The sequence below is a fragment of the Equus przewalskii genome, chromosome 8 (assembly GCF_037783145.1).
Source record: "Equus przewalskii isolate Varuska chromosome 8, EquPr2, whole genome shotgun sequence".
NCBI lineage: Eukaryota > Metazoa > Chordata > Mammalia > Perissodactyla > Equidae > Equus > Equus przewalskii.
In genome coordinates, this window is record NC_091838.1 from 48089066 (window position 1) to 48109039 (window position 19974).

Below are 19974 nucleotides of genomic sequence, written 5' to 3' on the forward strand. Positions count from 1 at the left end.
TGAAAACCACCAAAATGGGGAGCCACAGTGGTGTCCCAGCCTGCTTCCTCCACACAGCACGAGGGCTCCCGGGGGCAGGGTGAGGAGCAGGCAAGGGTCTAGCTGTGCAGTTCCAACCTTCCTCCCAAATCCTGCACCCACGCCAGGATTCAGTCTTGGGGATCAGCATAGACCAAAGGATTCTCTGTTAAATCCTGCACTGCCCAGAGCAGCCCAGGTGGTAGGAACCCAGGAGTGCAGGTGAGAAGGCTGTGTGCAGGGAGAGCACGGGTCCCTGGCTCCTGGAAGGTGCTGAGGGGGCTGGGCAACCCCACACTCACCGAGGTCCTTGGGGGAAGCCAGAGCTTCAGCAGACACGGGCGAGGGCCTTCTGAGCTGGAGGGCCCAGGTTGCAAAGTGCTGGGAGGGGAGCCCGCTGCCCTCACCCCTTCTCATGGCCCACTTACTCCAGGACAAAGCAACAGGGAGGTGGCTTGACAGTTCTGTGACTCCCCAGGGCCTGAGGTGGAATTCCTCTTCATTGTTGAAGGCCCCAGGGTGTGCTGAAACACGAAGCACCCTGTGTCTTGTGAGCCAGGGCAACAGCATGGGTGGCAAAGTGGACTTTATTAGCTCATGGTTGTAAGGCACAAAGGGTTAGGGTTAGGTTAGAGAGGCACAGGATCAGAAGCACCCTCCGGGGCTACAGCCAGCCCTGGGGACACAGCCCCCAGGAGCCTGGAGCCTGCCGAGACAGGAGGAGCCCAGGGGTAGCATCCACGTCTCCTCCTGAGAGCCCGCCTCATCCCCATGCCGGAAGGCTGCACTGTGAGGTTAAAGCAGAGGGACCAAGGGAGATTCTCGGAGCAGCTCGTTTTCGTCTTGGCTCTCTATTTACTGAAACAGATTCCTTAGCACAAAAAATTCAAGAAACTGCTTCCATTGAGAGTCCAAAAGAAAAACATGACCCATCAAATAAGCAAACAACTCCGCACACAAGGCTCCACAGCTCACCAGTTTTCCATGTTCAATATCCCTCTGGCCAGGAGGTGATAGTCCCTCTGCACAGTGGAGTTGTGGGGCACACGGACCCTGGAGCCAGACTCTCTGGGTTAAAGCCCAGCTCTGCCACTCACCAGCTGTGGGAACTTAGACAGTTCCTTAACCTCTCTATTCTCAGTTTCTCCCTTTGTAAAATAGTTATTAATAATAATAGCTACTTCATGGGGGCATTGTAAAAATTAAATGAATTAAAACACATGAAATGCTTAGAATAGTAGCTGACATAATTTTTTGTGTGTTATGTAAGTGTTAAATATGCCATATGAATGTTAAATAAGATTTCAAAGGGAGCTGTGATGGCTTTGCAATGCGTCAACTTAGCTAGGCTGAACTACATTTCCCAGAATTCCCTTCCTTGCATATTTTGGTTAGGTTGAGCCAAGGAGAGATTCTCGAGCAATTTGGAGGGTAAAAGTGAAGCAGCAACCAATTTGTAGCTCAAATTATCTTTGGACTCATCTGCTGGTGTGGGGAGCCACCAGGGCTGCACCCGCTCTGCCTTCCCCCGGATCCTCCCTCAGCTCCTGTCACTCCTGGGCCACATGTGTGTTTGGCCCCTGACCAAAGGCAGACACCACACCACCAGGGGCAGAGGCAACAGAAACTGGCACAGGTTCCACTCCGTCCCTGTGGCTTATGCTTGTGGTTCCACTTGTCCTTGCTCTTCCCACTTTACCCCCATCTGCCTTTCCCGACAATCTGCCCTTGGACTTCAGGCTGAATACTAAGAGTTCCAAAACAGTGAATATGGAAAATAAGGGAAGACAATGATTAAATAAATAACAGAAAATAATTTTCTCAAGCTGAAGGACATCTATTTCAGAGTGAAATATTTAAAACATTAATATTTATAATATACAAATAACCCTTTCTAACTGACTAGAAGTTCCAAAAAAAAAAAGAGAGAGAAAGGGGGGCACAAAAGGGCAATCAGAGAAAGGTAGATCTCAACAGCAACAAACAGCTGAAAACAAACTCGGCAGAGATCAGAGAAATGCAAATTAAAGTAACTTTATATCTACCAGACTGGAAAAAATGAAAATAGCTGGAACACCTTTGTTGGCAGTGATGCAGAGAAAAGGGAACTCTCTTGCATTGTTCGTGGAGTTGCAAATGGTTACAGGCAAACTGACAACGTCCATTACAATGAAAACTTTTACATTTTGACTCAGCAATTCCACTCCTGGAACTCTACCCCATAGAAGCCAAAGCACGAGGCTAATGTACAAGAATGTTTATAGCCATGCTTTTGTAAGGACAGGATCCTGCAGGGGCAGTAAGAGTGGGGCAGCAGAATAAACTACGGGGCACCCATGCATTGGCTCAGTACACGTCCCAGGCCAGTCCCTGGGGGCTTGCACATGGCCTCCCTCCCATGCAGCTGCTCCCACATCTCTCCACTCTTCCACTCACCAGGGAGAGAGAGACTGAAGGTAACTCCTGCCAATTGGCCCCCATGGCTAGCAGTGGTGGCCTCCCTGCCCTTGGTCCCCTTTCTTTGTTGGTGTGGCAGGAACGCAGTCTGAATAATCTTGGATCTCTCTCCCTGGCGAGGGCAAGGCTGCTGTCCCACCAGAAGCACCTCGACTTCTCCTCACACCCCAAGAATTAGCTCCTCTTCCTCTGAGGTTTTTCTCTTCGCTGACTTCAGGTTCTCAGCTGTGACTCCTGATGGTGGTGCAGCATTACAGCCCATAAAAACAGTACAACCCAGCCACACCCTCCTCAACATGTGCTGTGAGCTCCACCTCGACCTCTGTCCCGGTCCATATACCCCTCTCTCCACCAGAATTCCCTCAAGCTGGGGTGGGCGGCAGCAACTTGTCTCTCTTTCAAGAACTTGGAAGCTCCATGGGAGCAGAGGCCCTGCCTAGGGCACTATTTTATCCTCAAGGTCCAGCCTATTATCTGCTGGCTGAGATTTTGATGGGTGCAAACTTACCAACACCCAGTTCTGCTTTCCCATCCTCTCCTTTCATCTTCTCCCATCCACTAAAGGGGTATATTTTGTGACACAGAACCAGGAGAGAGAGCAAAAGGTGGAAGGAAAGGGGAGAGGCCCGAGCCAGTGGCCAAGTCAACTGATATAATGAAGAGCTGCAAAGTAGGGAGCAGGAAGAAAAACCACCATGCTAGGCTTGAGCAAGTCTGGTTTAGGATGCTGGAGACTCTGGCGGACTGCGGGAATGTGAGGACCTGGAGTGGGAGAAAGGCGCTTGGAGACAAGGTGCTGTGGGTTATTTCCCTGAGTGTGCTTGAGACACCCAAGCAAAGGCTGGGATTTCTTTAAATTCCTGCGGTGGTCAGAGGGTGCTATTTTAAATGAAACTCCACGTAAGACCAAAATGTGGACCTGCTGTGGAGCATTAGCATAAAAAGGATTCAGAAACGAGATCGCCTCCAGAGAGTTTAATGATGAAGCCAAAATCATAATGGCTGCACCCAGACACAGGCAAAGTCATCCTTAAAGAGAAAGGCTTGGTTTTAGATGGGAGGACGGCAGGGAGCTGCCGAAAGCATTCACACATCCAAAGAAAGAACATGTAAATCCCATGAGGGAATGTTAGCCAAGGAAGTGATGGAAGTGTTTGCAGGCTGCGTACCCTGGCCCACCAAAGGAGTTCCACGTCTGTTTGCAGGCACTGCAGAGCTTGGGAGCACCTGCAATTAGGATCACAAGCTCACTACCCATCTTGGATCCCGTCCCAGCAGGCGGCCTCCTGATTATAGTCTGGTTTTCCGTGAACTTGCTTCTCGAAGCTTCAAGGAAGAGCAGGTGCTGACCAGCAAATGCAAACACGCATCTGATCTGCTTGACGGCTCTTCTTCTTTTCATCGTCTTTCTGGCTCTTGTGAGGCAGGTACCCAGAACCCACTCAACACTTGGATAACTAACAATTGAATTTCTCAGCCTGCACAACAGTGGCCAGACTTGGAATATGGGACCAGGTCAAGGAGCTGCCACATGCCAGGGACCTGTCTGAGGGCCAATGGTCTTCCCAAGGTGTTCCCTTCCCTCCCCCACAATCTCCCCACAAGCTTTTCTTAGTGTGCAGTTAGGATTAATACAAAGACAAGGCTAAGAACGAAACCATTTGTGGTCTACTCCAGCCCGGAGCAGGGTGCGAGTCCCAGCTGTACTATTTGCTAGTTTTGTAAGTTCTTTAAATTCCCAAGCTTCAGTCGCCTTATCTGAAAAGTGATGATAACAATAGTACCTTTCTCTAAAGTTGTTGAGAAGAGCAAACGATATGATGAGCACAAATAGCTTGGCCCAGCTCTTGACACATAGTTAGCACCCGGTATCAATATTATTATTACTTCACCATTTGAACCTGAGTCTGTATTGTTTAGAACGTGTTTGATTAGCTGCAAATAACAGAACTAATTAATCAAGCCTTCTATGAAAGATATTTAATTGTCTCATATAATAAAACATGTAGAGGGGAGGACAGCTCCAGGTTTGATGCAGTATGGCTCACTGGTACCATGAAGGACTCAGGCTCTGTTTATCTTCTTGTCTTGTCGCCTCCTGATTACAAGATGGCTACCATGGTGCCACACAACAGTGTTAAGTCAGGAAGAAAAAGTATGAGTGAAAGGTCATGAGCCTCTGCTTTTTTATTCAGGGAGAATTATTTTAGAAACCTCCCTGGGATAATCAGAATAGATCAATGCCACAACTAGAAGGACAACTGCAACTAAGATATACAACTATGTACCAGGGGGGATTTGGGGAGATAAAGCAGAAAAAAAAAAAGAATAGATCAAATGCTGGTTGTAGCGCTGCAGCAAAGTCTTGGAAGCCCCATTCTATGCCAGATGCAACCTCGAAGATGATGGCTTGTGGGGAGACGCAGAAGATCTGGGGCAAAGGGAGAAGCAGCCAGGGGAGCAGTACTTACCACCTGGTCAGAGTATTTCAACATTTTAACAACTAGTACCACCATTCTGGTGTGTTCCAGCTAAACAACAGTCCTGCTCTTAGGTCTCATTGACCAGAACTGGGCCGCACACCCACCCCAAGGCCAATCACTGCAGAGGGAAACTGATGCCGAACTGATCCGGACCGATCACAATTCATTCCCAGGATGAAAGAAACATTGTCCTGCTAACTGAATACAACCGAGTCCGTTTGCAGGCACTCATTCAGCTCCTCATCTGACAAGACTTAGAGAGTGCTGCACGCAGGCGTGGTCACGGATGGCAGAGGGGTGGCAGAGGGAACACACATGGCGGGTAAGTATTGCCACAGTTTTGTTACATTTTTTTAATCAACCAAAGTCCATAGTTTACATTAGACCTTACTCTTCGAGTTGTGCATTCTATGGGTTTTGACAAATGCATAATGACATGTACCCACCATTATAGTGTCATACAGAGTATTTTCATTGTCCTACAAATCCTCTGCTCTCTTCCTCTTCACCCCTCCCATCCCCCTAACCCCTGGCAGCCACCGATCTTTTACTGTCTCCACAGTTTTGCCTTTTCCAGAATGTCATATAGTTGGAATCAGAGTCTGTAGCCTTTCAGATTGGCTTCTTTCACTTAGTAAGATGCATTTAAGTTTCCTCCATGTCTTTTCATGGCTTGAAAGCTCATGTCTTTTTAGCTCTGAGTAATATTCCATTATCTGGATGTACTACAGTTTATTGATCCGTTCACCTACTGAAGGACATTGCTACAGTTTTTTACCTGTAAAATGGTGACAATTATAATAATATCTACCTCATGGTAGGTGATTACTAGGATTAAACAGGAAGATGTTGGTGCTTAATAAATGGTTTAATGATATTAAACAAGATTCTCAGCTAAAGACACCATCAGTTGCCCCATAGGACTTTCCTTGTTAATTTTGTTCAGTTGCTTGCTTTTAGGTGGAATTATACTTAAATCATCTCAGGAGCCGATGAGAACTTGGCCTAATGCTAATGGCTGCAGGGGAGGAGACTGACCCCGCCCCCTCCCCACTTCCTGTACAGCCCTTCTGTGTCTCACGGCCTCCAGCTGGAACACAGGTTTTTATCCAGACGGCGTCACCGGAAAAGTGAGCTGCTTGCCTCTTTTCTTTAAATAAGTTGTTCCTTTCAGAACAAGGCTGGGATCTTGCTGTTTAGTCATTTTGTTCCAATGTGGATACAATAGTTTACCTTAGCTTACCCCAGGCCTTGTGGGTGCTAACCACAGTGACTGCTGCCGGGCCTCACTCACCTGCTGGCGCTATTCGTCCCTCCTTCTGGAGAGTTGTCAGTGCCCACCCACTGCACGGACCCTCTGCTTTGTAGGAAGAATAAGGACTAGGTAACAATCCTTCTGTGAGCAATCCTTAGTCACAGATCTCACCCCGACTTGTCACTCTGTCACCCGAGTCAAAATAAAGCATTTCTGATTCAACTCACCTCTCAGGGAGGGAGAGGCCTATTTGATCCCCAAAGAAACGCATGATTCCACTAAGAGCCGACTCTGCTTTGCGAAGGCTTCCACAAGCCCTGAGCTTGGTTTTGCTTACGTTAGGCAGCCTGCCTCTCTCTCCTCCTTGGGAAGACAGCCTGGGGTCCAAGCCCAAATGTTCAAGACCTGGTCGTGTGCGGTTCGAATGCAGAGCGAGAGGGCTGCAGAGCCACCCCCTCTTCCTAGGCTCTCCTTGCCCAGAGGACAGGGAAGGGCTAGCCTGGAGCCTCCCGGCTCCGGAGGCCAGGAAACCCATCCTCTATGCCCTGGCTGCTCCTCCTGACCCCAGCCAGACCACTGGCCCGTGCTGCCTCGGTAGTCCCCACTGACAAAGCTACTTTCCTAAGATTACCCGACACAAAGGGAGCCCCACAGGGGGAGGATAGCTTCATGAACACAGACCAAACTGCAGGCCCAGCAGAGCCTGGCCCAGGCACACTTTTCTGGGCTGACAGGAGAATCCAGGGACCTGAGACTCCTCTTCTCTGGTTACCCATCGGCCTTGGCAAGTTGCCTCTTTCTTGGATAAAGCATATTCCTTAATCCCTGCCATGTGAATTGTGGAATTCATCCCAAACCCTGGTGCAGGACAGGTGGGGACCAGGAAGGGCCCCATCTTGCTTGGCACTGCGTGGTGAGGCCTGCCAGGGCCAGGCCTGGCTGAATCAGTCAAGGGTTATGCCCCAAGAGATGGACCCCACCCCTTCTGCTTTCCCTTTTTCTTTTTTCTGAGGAAGATTTGCCCTGAGCTAACATCTGTGCCAGTCTTCCTCTATTTTGTATGTGGGCCACCACCATGGCATGGCTGCCAGTGAGTGGTGTAGATCCATACCTGGGAGCTGAACCCAGGCCACCGAAATGGAGTGCGCTGAACTTTACCACTAGGCCATGGGGTGAGCCCCTGCTTTCCCTTTTTATAGGGACTCTGGGTGGGGACAGACTAGCGCCTGGTGAGCATGTAACAGTGTGGGTTTCTGCAGTCACAAGAGTGGTCTTGATAGCAGAGAAAGGCTTGGAGTTGCACACTAATGCTGTTAGCACCCAGGAACCATGTAGGAGGTTGAGGCACAGCCCTCCTCGTGGAGGAGGGGGAGCCCCACGTCCCAGGCAGTTCAGTGCCAGGCAACCTAGAGTTCTCACCTGATCACTCAGCAGACAACCTTGCCTGTCTCTGTACACTCTCGTTGCCTACCGAAGGCCCAAACGCAGGTCTCATTAACCCAAATTCTTAGAGGGGCTAACCAAGGTACAGGGGGGTGACATGACTTGTCCCAGTCACTTGGCTGATAAATGATAAAACTGGAATTTAAATCCAAAGTTTTCTGACTGCAGAGCCTTATACTTTTTCTTTTCTACTGTGTTGCTTTATTAAACAAACATGATTAGATAACTACCAACGATGATCAACAGCTTTTAAAAAGAAAAACTAAAAAAAACCAAAATGCGTTTCTCCTCAGAAGTCAGGAGAACTATGTTCTCTGGAATTAGAAAATGAATGAGTAAATGAATGAATGAAGGAATGTATTCCCTTTTTTGCAAATAGAACCATCCTCCACAGCCTCCTTGTGCTTTCTGTCTTCTCTCATAGCCAGTTACCAGGCCGTGAGGAAGCTCCAGCAGTCCCCAGCCTGGGTGTGTGTCAGCCTCTCCCTTTCTTGGGCAAAACAGTGGGAGAGCCCTGAAGAGGCAGTGAGACACCTGGGCGTGAGGTGTCAGGCGCCTCCACACTAAGGTAGGACGAGCAGTGCACCCTCAGAGGTGGTCTCAGGCTCGGATGAGGTGAAGGGTCTGAAAACAGCTTGACAGGCACGAGGTGTGTGTCGTGGGCTGGCTTTTGAACAACTGTTGTTCTACATCTTCACAGCCAGAGACCCTGCTCTGCAACAGGGATGGACGCCCGAGAGGGATAGACGGATCCCTGCCCTCCAAGTGTAAGAGCGCCCCCCAGTGTGACCCTCATGTACCTTCTCTCATTTTGCTCCGCACTTCCCATTCTGATCCTGCTAAACTACCCCCAGCAGACAGGACTGTTACAGATAATTCAGAAATGCAAAAATGGAAGGGTTTTTTCCCTATAACTGAACATAACTTTGCTCATATCCTCATTTGGGGGCTAAGAGAGAAATTCATCGTAACTGTAATGATTTTCTACTTTCCCACCAGCTGGTAAGACATTCGTCTCCTTTCTCAGAGATGGGAAAACCATTCTTCCGTCATCAAAGCCCTTCCTCCGCCATTTTCCTTACTCTATGGTTTATGGCAGGGGCTGGCACATTTTTCTATAAAAGGCCAGATATGAAATATTGTTAGTTTTGTGGAACATTCTGTCTCCATGGCAACCACTCTATGGCCATTGTAGCAGGAAAGCAGCCTATACAATATGTAACGAAAGGGTGAGGCCATGTTCCAATAAATCTTTATTTACAAAAACAGGCGGCAGGCCCTGGTTTGCTGACCTTTGGTTTCTGGTATAAACCCTATAGGCTCAGTCTTGGAGACTTTAGCTTTTCACACTTAGAGCCAAGCTTTGAAAATCCGCAAGATCCTTTTCTCCCTCAAGCCCTGATCCTTGCATTTGTAAGTCACGGTTTTAAGGTTATTGCTTCTCTGATCAGGATTTATGAAAGTCTCCTTAAAGGTCAGAAGCCAAGAATTTGACCCCTTATTCTTTAAGTATCTAGCCTCTTTTCCCTGAAATCTGCTACCCAAGTTGGGGCAGGAGGGGCCCTGGTGTAAGGATGCACACCAGGAAATAACAATTCTTAGTCTCTCAGATCTTATCCCACTACAGCAGTGGTTCTCAAAGTGTGGTGCCCAGACCAGCAGCACCAGCATCCCCTGGGAGCTTGTTAGAAACACAAATTGTTGCATACATACCTACTGGATCGGAGACTGGGTGGGGCCGGAAATTCACGTTTTCGCAATCCCTCCAGGTGATTCTGATGCACTATGAGGTTTGAGAACCCTGCATGACAGCTCTGCATCCTGCATCTGATTTTTTCTTGCCTTTATGAATTTGTTCATGCTACTTTCTTCTCCAATGCTTCTCATGGGTCTTTGCCATCCTCCTTCAAAACATTCTACCTCACAACAACATGGATGGACCTTGAGGGTATTATGTTAAGCGAAATAAGCCAGACAGAGAAAGACGAACTCTGTATGACTCCAGTCATAGGTGGAAGTTAACATATAGACAAGGAGAACTGATCGGTGACTACCAGGGGAAAGGGGGGGTTGGGGGGAGGGCACAAAGGGTGAAGTGGTGTACCCACAACATGACTAATAATAATGTACAACTGAAATTTCACAAGGTTGTAAACTATCATAACGTTAATAAAACAAAACAAAACATTCTACCTCTAAAACTCATCTGAATATTGTGTAATACTTTGTGACATGTCCTAAAGTATCTTCATTGTTATTTACTTCTTTTCCTTTTAATTTTTTGCATGTTAATGTTTTGCCTCTGTAATGGATCAAAAAGCATTTTACAGATAAGAATCACATCTTAAAGATCCTTATAGCTCTCATGTCACCTAGCAAACTTTCTGTTTCTGGTCAGTTTCCTAGAAGGGAATTCTGAGAAGGGATCTCAGAGCCTGTGCCTTTTTGAGGCAGCACACTTCGGGAAAACTCCTTAGGGAGTGGGGGGAACAGGGAACAGAGGAGGGAAATGCTAAGCAAGGATATGGCTCAGGTCAATGCTGGCCATGATTTTGAGGAGCATAAACTACACCCCATTGCAGGCAAGGGTGTGGCATCTTTACTCCCTGTCAGTCAGTCATGGGCTGTGGGCCACACTGAGGGGTGCCACTTCCTGGTTGAGGAGGCACCCATCGGCCAAGGCCACTCCTCCTGAAAGGGTGGAAGCCGTGAGCCATCTGCCCACCACTCATGGCAGCTGTGGGATGAGTGCACTGACCCAGGCAAGGGGATCTGAGCAGCGCTCTAACACACTGTCTTATACAAAACAGTGGCCAGTAAATATTTGTGATCAATTGACTCCTTCTGCCCCTCTCATCTATAAAAGAGAATACTTCTATGAAAGAATACCACTGCGTGAGTTAGCTCTCCAGTCCTCAAAACGCATTCTACAGACACACATTGTTGAAGGAATACCAAATTCACTTTGTGAACTGAAATAAGAGCAGCTTGGAAAGTCCAGGCCTCCCTATACATGGCGGTGAGTGTACACATGGGGGTGTGGAAAGAGAATGGACCATCTGGAATCATTGAGAAGCAGGAGGAAAAGTTACAGCCCAAGTACCATAACCCTCCTTGAATAAGTGCAATTTTTGTGTTTCATCTGAGTATGAGTCATTTCCCACTTTCTTCCCCTCAGCCTCCCCAAAGTCCAAGTCAACCAAAAAGGATCTCCAGATGGCTCACCCACGATTAGGTCTTCTTCGATTGTTCCAGGAGGATTAATTAGTCACCACCACGAGTATGAGGACCAAATCAAGAGGCAATATGGCAGAGAAAGAGAGAGGGAGGGAGGCCCTCGCCTACTGGTGAGGTGAGCACAGAGGGGCCTGTGGATTACACAGATGGCGTGTCACTCAAGAGCTCTTCTGAGGAACGCCAACGTAGGTTGGACTAGGTATGTTAAACAGCCCAGCTTGATGATTCACATTCCTGACCACACACTAGAACCACCTGGGGAGCCTTAAAATATACTGATGCCCAGGCCCTGCTGTGAGAATCTGAGGTAAGTGGCGCATCAGAGCCTGGGGACCAACATTTCTTGTTTTAAAGCTCCCTGGGTGATTTCAACGTGCACTTAGTGCTGAAGAACACTGTATAGTGTCTGCAATCTATTTGAATTGCAGTCAAAGTTTATTGTTTTTCCCCCAAGTATTTCTTATCTATCTGTCCAGTCCTGTGTAAGAGAAACCAAAGAAATGTGAAACCAGAAGGAGCAAAGTTGTTGGGGAGTTGAAAGGTTTGGGTTCAGGGGCTGGCCTGATGGTGTAGTGGTTAAGTTCATGCATTCCTCTTTGGTGGCCTGGGGTTTGAGGGTTCGGTTCCCAGGGACAGACCTACACACTGCTTCTCAAGCCATGCTGTGGCAACATCCCACATACAAAGTAGAGGAAGATAGGCACAGATGTTAGCTCAGGGTGATCCTCCTCACCAAAAAAAGAAAGGAAGGAAGGAAGGAGGGAAGGTTTGGGTTCATATTCCAACACCTCCATGTCCCAGCCGTGTGACTTTGGGGAAGTCACTGAAGTCATCTGGTTCTCAGTTTCCTCACCTCTAAAAGTCTGGGGTAAAGGCCCAGACACATGAAAACGAGAAAACCTGGGGTTAACTCCTTCCTCACCTCGTAGATTTTCCATCAAGAACAATTCACCATTTCCAGAATTCACTGTCTCAACTTCACAGAATTTTCCTTCCTGTTGGAGCAGTAAAAATCTACCGCCTGATGCTGGTTTCTAAGCTTCTCCTGACACTCAGGTGATTTACCTCCTGTGTACCCACTGCCACCGGAGTCCACTCTCAGCACCTCCACAGCCTTGATACTTCCTCCCTCCTCTGCCTCTCCACTCACATTATTATCCCCTCCTCAGACACCCCCCATCCCCAAGCCACCACCCATCCCGTAAGTTTCAAGGAAAGTCCCTTCTTCCCTAAATCATCTTTGGGAATTCCTTCTGCTCACACCTATTTCTCCCTCCTCTGAATCCCTTACTGTCAGCAGACATTTAGAAGTCTACTGTTCCCTCAGTGCCACATGCAATGTTTCCCCACTGCGTTGTGACTGCTTAAGGATCTTACCCTTCTCACACTCTCCACCAATGACCCGGCGCCTACGACGTGTCAGCACTGTCTACGTGCTTTACTTACATCGTTTCTAATCCTCAAGGCAACCTGTAAACTATGTGCTCTCTGCACTTTACAGATGAAGAAATTGAGGCTCCAAAAGATCACGTAAACTTGTCTGAGGTCCAGGTGTAGGAGGCAGGCCTCAACTTCAGATTTGTCTGGCTCGCAAACCCATGCTGTTTCCACCACTCTATGTTGCTCTGCAGTAGAACATTTGTCAAATTATGGGTTTAAATATCCATAAGTAAATACTATATATATACATATATATATAGACATACTCTTTGGTCCCATCTTCTCTGAACAGGAAATTGACACATCTACCCAACCCCAGCCTGAACATCTGCTTGATGTATTTGTCAGTTCAGCTTCATGGATTATGTCCAATCTGACATAGCTACTAAGCTGATATAGAAATTATAAATTCCTTGAGGGGTGGCATTATGAAGGAGAAAGGGAATAGAACTAAGGTCAAGAGTCCTGAGTTCTAATCCCATCCACATTTGCTGTTAACTTGCTGTGTGACCTTGAACAAATCATACAACTTTTCTAGGCATCCATTTTTCTGTAGATGAAAAGAAGGGGTGAAACTACCTTGGTGGTTTCCAGACTTGGTTTTGAGAGGCAGAACCCTCGTGGTTGAGATGTTTTGGTTGAAGGACGGGAAGACAAGGAGACCCACATTCTTAGGGACCCCCACTTCCCCTTCTAGGAAATCCCAGAGGTAACTCCAGGGGACCTGTTTGAAATCTAATGGCTAGAAGCTGTTCTCCCAGGCTCTCAGCTGTGAAGTCCTGTGGTCCTGTTCCTTACTTGCTCTGGATAAGCCCTCCAAGCAGTACTTTCTGCGCTTAGGTGCTTACTGACTACTTCAGATGACAAGCAGGATTTATTCCTGGGTCTCGTCCACCAGGCACATTTCCCTCCTAAGTGCATTGCTGCTTCCTCCTCCCTGACTTCCTCTCGCATCCCATCATTGATCACTTCTACTTGGCAAGTTTGTCTTAATTTCCAATCCTCTCTGCCAAGTTCTTCTTTCCTCAGAGGATGAGCTGGCCTTGAGGACAATGATGCATACATCCACTGGGGATTCTAGAAAAGAGGGACTTCCCAAAACGTGTTTCTGTGATTTCCACAACTCCTCTCTACCAGGGGCCCTCGGGCCACTTAACTCAGCCCTGAACTGGGAGAGCTGCACTAACTGCATCACTTAAGTCTGCTCCAGACTCCACTAAAAGAGGAGGAGACAGGGCGTTTCCTAATCGATGAGCCCTTTATTAAAATTGTATATCGTGCAGCTGTTACAGGGCTAAATCAAAACCAGGAGGTTATGGCTACAAAGAGAAATAAAAAGTTGTCTCCAATTCTTCTGTGTCACTTCAAGTCTTCTGAGAAGCAGATACCAAAACGGGATTTCATGTGCCAGAGATATATTGAGGGAAATATCTGTAAGGGATACAGGGGAGGAATCAGGAACAGCTGGGGAGAGGCTTCAGACCACAATGCAGGTCTGACACCTGTGAACGGAGAATGGGAAGGAGGAGTACTAGACAGAATAACCTTGGACTGCAGTGCAGCTCTGAGAAAATCTCAGCTGGGCTACGAGGAGTTTCCAAGCAAAGGTTGCCCTTCGGAGCAGTCCCACATTGGGCAGACACGCCCAGCTCTAGAATCTCTGTTGTGCTCAGTCATTGGCTGGGAGCAGCCATGGGAAAGTGTGGTCTTGGCGTGAATGCCATGGTGGAGAGAAGGTGGGGCCCACTGGAGGTTGTCAGTTACCTATGCTCCCTGCAGGTTCTCTTCAAAGGAGACGGGAGGGGAGCACCTCCTTGGGCGCCACACCTCCACTCTTGATTCAGCCGATTTCACCAGAAGGACCCCAAGGAATTGCAGCACCCTTGTCACGGGTGATACAGACTCTCTTGGAAGGTAGCCCATTGGCTGGCTCTGGGGGTAGCCAGAGATGACCGTTGCTTAGGTGGCAGAATTTGAGGACCCTGGAAGTGCGAGATTCTCTCCTAATAACCCCACCTTCACTGGACCTGCTCTTCGACATTTAGGCCATTATGTTGGGTGAAGGCGCTCTTGAAATGCAGATGTGATAATGGTATCGCCCGCACTGAAGAGCACATTTCAGCTTAAATCCATCAAAATTTGATTGGACTGTGACAGCAGCTCTGGAAGAAAGCCTAGGAAGGTATCATTTCTCCCACTTAGAGATGGGGAAATTGAGGCTCAGAGAGGCTGACGTGACTGCCCCAAAGTTACAGAGTTAGTAAACGACAGAGGGCTGGATTAAGAGCAATCTTAATGACCCTCCTCATGCACTCAACAAATGTTTATTGAGCACCTGTTATGTTTCAAGCACTAAGAAAACAGCTCTGTCTTGTTGACAGACAAAATTTCTGCCTGCAGGGAGTTTGCACTGCTGTTGGGGGAGAGAGGCAATAAACATAGAAACCGATTAATTTCAGAAAGGTAAGTGCCATGAGGAAAATAAAGTAGAGTAATAGGACGAAAAGGGACTGGGCGATGACAGAAGCACCCCAGCAAGGGGAGTCTGGGAAGGCTTCTCTGGGAGGCGGGTTTGGTCTGACTCCTGAATGACCACTTGCAAGCCATAGAAAGATCTGAGAGAATAGCGTGGTTGACAGAGAGGCCAGGCTCACAGGCCCTGAGGCAGGAGCAGGCGGAACGTGCGGGTGGTGAGGGGGAGGGTGGAGACGGAAGGGAACAGGGGCAGGAGATAGGCCAGAGACTGTCAGACGCTTGTAAGTCCTGATGAGTTTGGATTTTTATTCTAATTTCAATGGAAGCCAATCTATAAGAGATGCTAAAACAGAGGGCAATTCTGCCAACTATCACAAGTTTCAATAAGTTTCTGCACTGTGGGTGGGGACCCATCCTCTAGAAATGCCTCCACGTAAAAAGACAATCACTAATTGGTTGTTGAGGGGTGGATCACTTCACCCAGGAAATTCATTCCTGGAGAGAAGAGAGCAGAGGAAGAGGACTTCCGCTGTCCCCTGGCTCTCCATCCTTCCCCTGCACGGTGCTCAGGCTCTCTCTCAAAATCAAGGTTCTTAACCTTGACTCTAAGGGGAATGATTTGAGAGTTAAAAAAATATACACATTTAAGCCTAGATGCTGCTCTCAGCAATTCTGATTTACTTGGTCTGGGTTGAGAGGCTGAATATACAGGTGGACAATGGCCAGACAATACAACTTTGACTCAACATCTGCAGCAACCAGCCTAGGAAACAAACCACAACCTCTGCAGCAACGGGCCCCGAACACTCAGGACTTAATCAACATCTGCCAGCTTCTTTAATTTTGGCCCCTGCTTCCAACTTAGGGCCAACCAGGGAAAGTCAAATATGCATCCCTAACCAATCACACAGGATGTGCCGCTTCTAGTTAGCCCACTTACAGCTTCCCTATGCCAGCAACCCCCAATCAGGGTATATCTGAAGCCTTCCCTTTTTTCCCCATAAGCTTTCCCACTCCCCTGTCTACCTCTGAGTCTCTACCAAACGCAAGCAATGTTGGCTAATTCTCTTGCTAGAGCAAGCTCTGAATAAATAGCCTTTCATCTTATTTGGATGTTCTTCATTTATTTCCACAGGGTGCAGCTTGGGAATTGAAGGTTTTAGAAGTTTCCTTAGTGGTTCCAATGTTCAGCCAAGGCTGAGAACCATGGCTGGAAATCAATGGTTCTTACAGTCCCCAGACCAGCAGCATCAGCATCACTTGGTAACTTATTAGAAATGCAAATCCTATATGGGCTTTATTGTTTTCAGGCAATTTCCTTCTATTCCTAATTTGTTGAAAGTTTTTATCATTAAAGGACATTGAATTTTGTCAAAAGCCTTCTCTGTATCTATTGAGATGATCATGTGATTTTATCTTTCATTCTGTTAATGTGATGTATCATATTAATTGATGTTTATATGCTGAACCACCCTTGCATCTCAAGAATAAATCCCACTTGATCATGGTCTATGATCCTTTTAATATGCCGTTGAATTCATTTTGCTATTATTTAACTGAGGATTTTTGCATCTATATTCATCAGAACTAATATTGTACTCTATGGTGAAAAACTGAAAGATTTTCCTGTAAGATCAGGAATAAGACAAGGAGGGCCACTCTTGCCATTTTTATTCAACATAGCATTGGAAGTCCTAGCCAGATAAATTAGGCAAGAAAATGAAATAAAAGGCATCCAAACTGGAAAGGAAATTGTCTGTTTGTAGATAATGTTATATATAGAAAACCCTACAGATTCCACATACACACACACACACACAAAACCTGTTAGAACTAACAAGTGAATTCAGTAACATTGCAGGATACAAAGTTAACATACAAAAATCAGTGTATTCCTATCACCAACAATGAACTATCTGAAAAGGAAATTTGGAAAACAATCCCATTTATGACATCACTGAAAAGAATAAAACACTTAGGAATAAATTTAACTAAGGAGGTAAAAGATGTGTACACTGGAAACTATAAAACATTGATAAAAGAAATTAAAGGAGACACAAGTAAATAGAAAGATAGCCCATGTTCATGGATTGGAACACTTAATATTGTTAAAATGCCCATACCACCAAAGCAATCTACAGATTCAAAGCAATCCCTATCAAAATCCCAAATGGCATTTTTTACAGAAATAAAAAACAGTACTAAAATTCATACAGAACCACAAAAGACCCAGAATAGCCAAAAAATTTTGAGGAAGAGGAGCAAAGCTGGAGGCATCACATTTCCTTTTTACAAAATATATTACAAGGCTACAGTAATCAAAACAGTATAGACTGGCATAATGACAAATATATAGACCAATGGAACAGAATAGAGAGCCCAGAAATCAATCCACACATATATGGTCACCTGATCTTTGACAAGGAAGCGAAGCATACACAATGGGGAAATGATAGTCTCTTCAACAAACCATCAGGGAAATGCAAATAAAACCACAATGAAATATCACCTCACACCTGTTAGAATGGCTATTATCAAAAAAAAAAAAAAAAAGACAGCAAGTGTTGGCGAGAATATGGAGAAATTGGAACCCTAGGGCACTGTTGATGGGAATGCAAAACAGTGTAGCCACTATGGAAAACAGTATGGAGAGTACTCAAAAAAATAAAAATGGAACTACTATATGATCCAGCAATCCCACTTCTGGGTATTTATCCAAAGGAATTGAAATCAGGATCTCAAAGAGATATTAGCACTCCAATGCTCATTGCAGCACTATTTACAATAGTCAAGATGTGGAAAAAACATAAATGTCCACTGATGGATGAAAGGATAAGAAATATATGCTATAGATGGGTAATGGAATATTATTTGGCCTTTAAAGAAAAGAAGGAAATCCTGCAACATGTGATGACAAGGATGAACTTTGAGGACTGCATGCTAATCCAGTCACAGAAGGACAAACACTGCACGGTTCCTCTTCTATGAGGAATCTAAAATAGTCAAACTCACAGAATCAGAGCGTTGAATTGTGGTTACCAGGGGCCGGGGAGAGGCGGAAATGGGGAGTTGCTAATCAACGGGCAAAGTCTCCATTATGCAAGATGAATAAATTCTAGGGATCTGCTGTACAACATTGTGCCTGTAATTAACAATACTGTACTGTACACTTAAAAATATGTCAAGAGGGTAGATCTCATCTCATCATATAGACCTACTGAATCAGACACTTTGGGGGTGAGGCCTGGCTATGTTTTAAAAGCCCTCCAGATGATTCTGGTACATGCCAAAGTTTGAGAACCACTGCCAAAATAAAGTTTGAACAAATATTTAATAATATTGGTTTGAAGAGTCATCAAATTGCTGGCTTCCTTAGGATGCCTATGTGTCTTCAAGTTGGAGGAATGTTATCTTCATTCATGAATGATAATGAATTGAGTACCTACTGTGTGCCTGGTGCTATTCTAAGTACTTCACTTGCATTAATTTTATAACAATCCTGTGAGGTAGGAACCATTATTATTCCTATTACTATTCCTATCCCTAGCTAGGATTCAAGCCCAGGGAGTCTGGCACCAGAGTCTGGCACAGTATGTAATAAATGCTCATTTATTCTAAATGTGAAATGTCAAAGATAAAGGTCCTGAAGAAGAATTCTGAGGGGAAGGGGCAGCTAGGAGGCAATGTGGGCCTATCAGGTGCCTGGGAGAGGAAACCAAAAGGAAGGAAGAGAAACAGCAATGTCAAATGCCACCCACTGCCAAGTTTTTGGAGGTGCCCTAGGTCAGCAATGGGCCCCTCATATTCTGGGGACACACTGAATTACTGGCCAGAAAGGAAGCCAAGGTCAAAGGCTCCGAGGTGCTCTGGGGAAGTCCAGAATGAGGGGGTGCAGGTTTGACTCCTCAAGGCCCTCTATCTTTCCTGTCTGTAACAGTCCCTTCTTGGGGCCACTTCTGACAGCATCTCCAACCCCATCCATGTACCACGTCTACACAGGGTGCATAATTGAGATGATTAGCCAAGAATTTTGAGCCACAGACCTTCCTTTTGCCAACGTATTTAAGAAGCTCTAGAAACTGGGCTGTGGACAATGGGATTATGGAAATAAGGAAGACTGCACCCTGCCCAGAGGAGCTTACAATCTTCCTATGGTAGGGGAGAGAGACACATAAACAAAATCAAAGTCAAGAGGGGAAGTTCTAGAATGGGGCATAAACAAAGCCTTGAGACCACAAAGCAAGGAGCAATGAAAAGTTTCAGAAGGGAATTCATATTTGGACAGAGCCTTAAAGAGTAAGTAAGAGTCTCCCAGACCAACCAGGTAGGGAAGGGGATTCCAGGCAGAGGGAACAGCATGACCTAAGGCATAGAGGATGAGTGTGTAGGAAATGGCAAGGAAACAATGAATGGTTTCCTGGCTGATGTGAAAGATGAGGGCACAGAGAGAACAGAGGGAAGGTGGAAGAGCAGGTCAGAGATGTGAGGAGGAAAAGGAGGGTCAGATTAGCTGGGGCTTTGATGACATGTAAAAACCCACTGAAGTTGGCTTAAGCTAAAGAGAGGGATTCACTATAAAGAAACAGGAAATCTCTCAGAATCCAAAGGCTGAGACACACCGAGGTGCCAGGAAGGATGACAACTTGGAAGTAAAAGGTCAGGGCGTGCCCAGGCAGTGTTTGTCCTCCATCTTTTTCTCTCCTTCTCTCTGTAGACAGGAATCTGTTTCTTTCTCTCTCCCTCTAGACAGGAACTCTGCACAACCCAGTATCATCTCCACTTTACAGATGAGGAAACTGAGGCCCAGAGATGTGGGGTAACCCGCCTAGATTACATACCTGGGATGCAGTCGAGCCAAGATTTACTCCCAGGAAGTCTTCCCTAGAGCTGACAGGCTCATCTAGTCACAAATATTGTATAATTCACACTCTTATTTTTCATTGTCCTTCCAGAGCACATCTCACTGAGCACAGATTCTCAAGTCTGTCTCAGCCCACTGTGAGGCATGTTGGAAATAATTTCATTTGGGACTGATTGCTTGCATTCAAATGTTCTCTTCTGAGGAGGACAGTGACTCCTAATAAGGGAGCATAAATAGTTATGGCACTTTTTAGCCAGAGTGGTGCTCTACTTCCCATCACAATCTGGGGCGGGGGATGTCAAAAT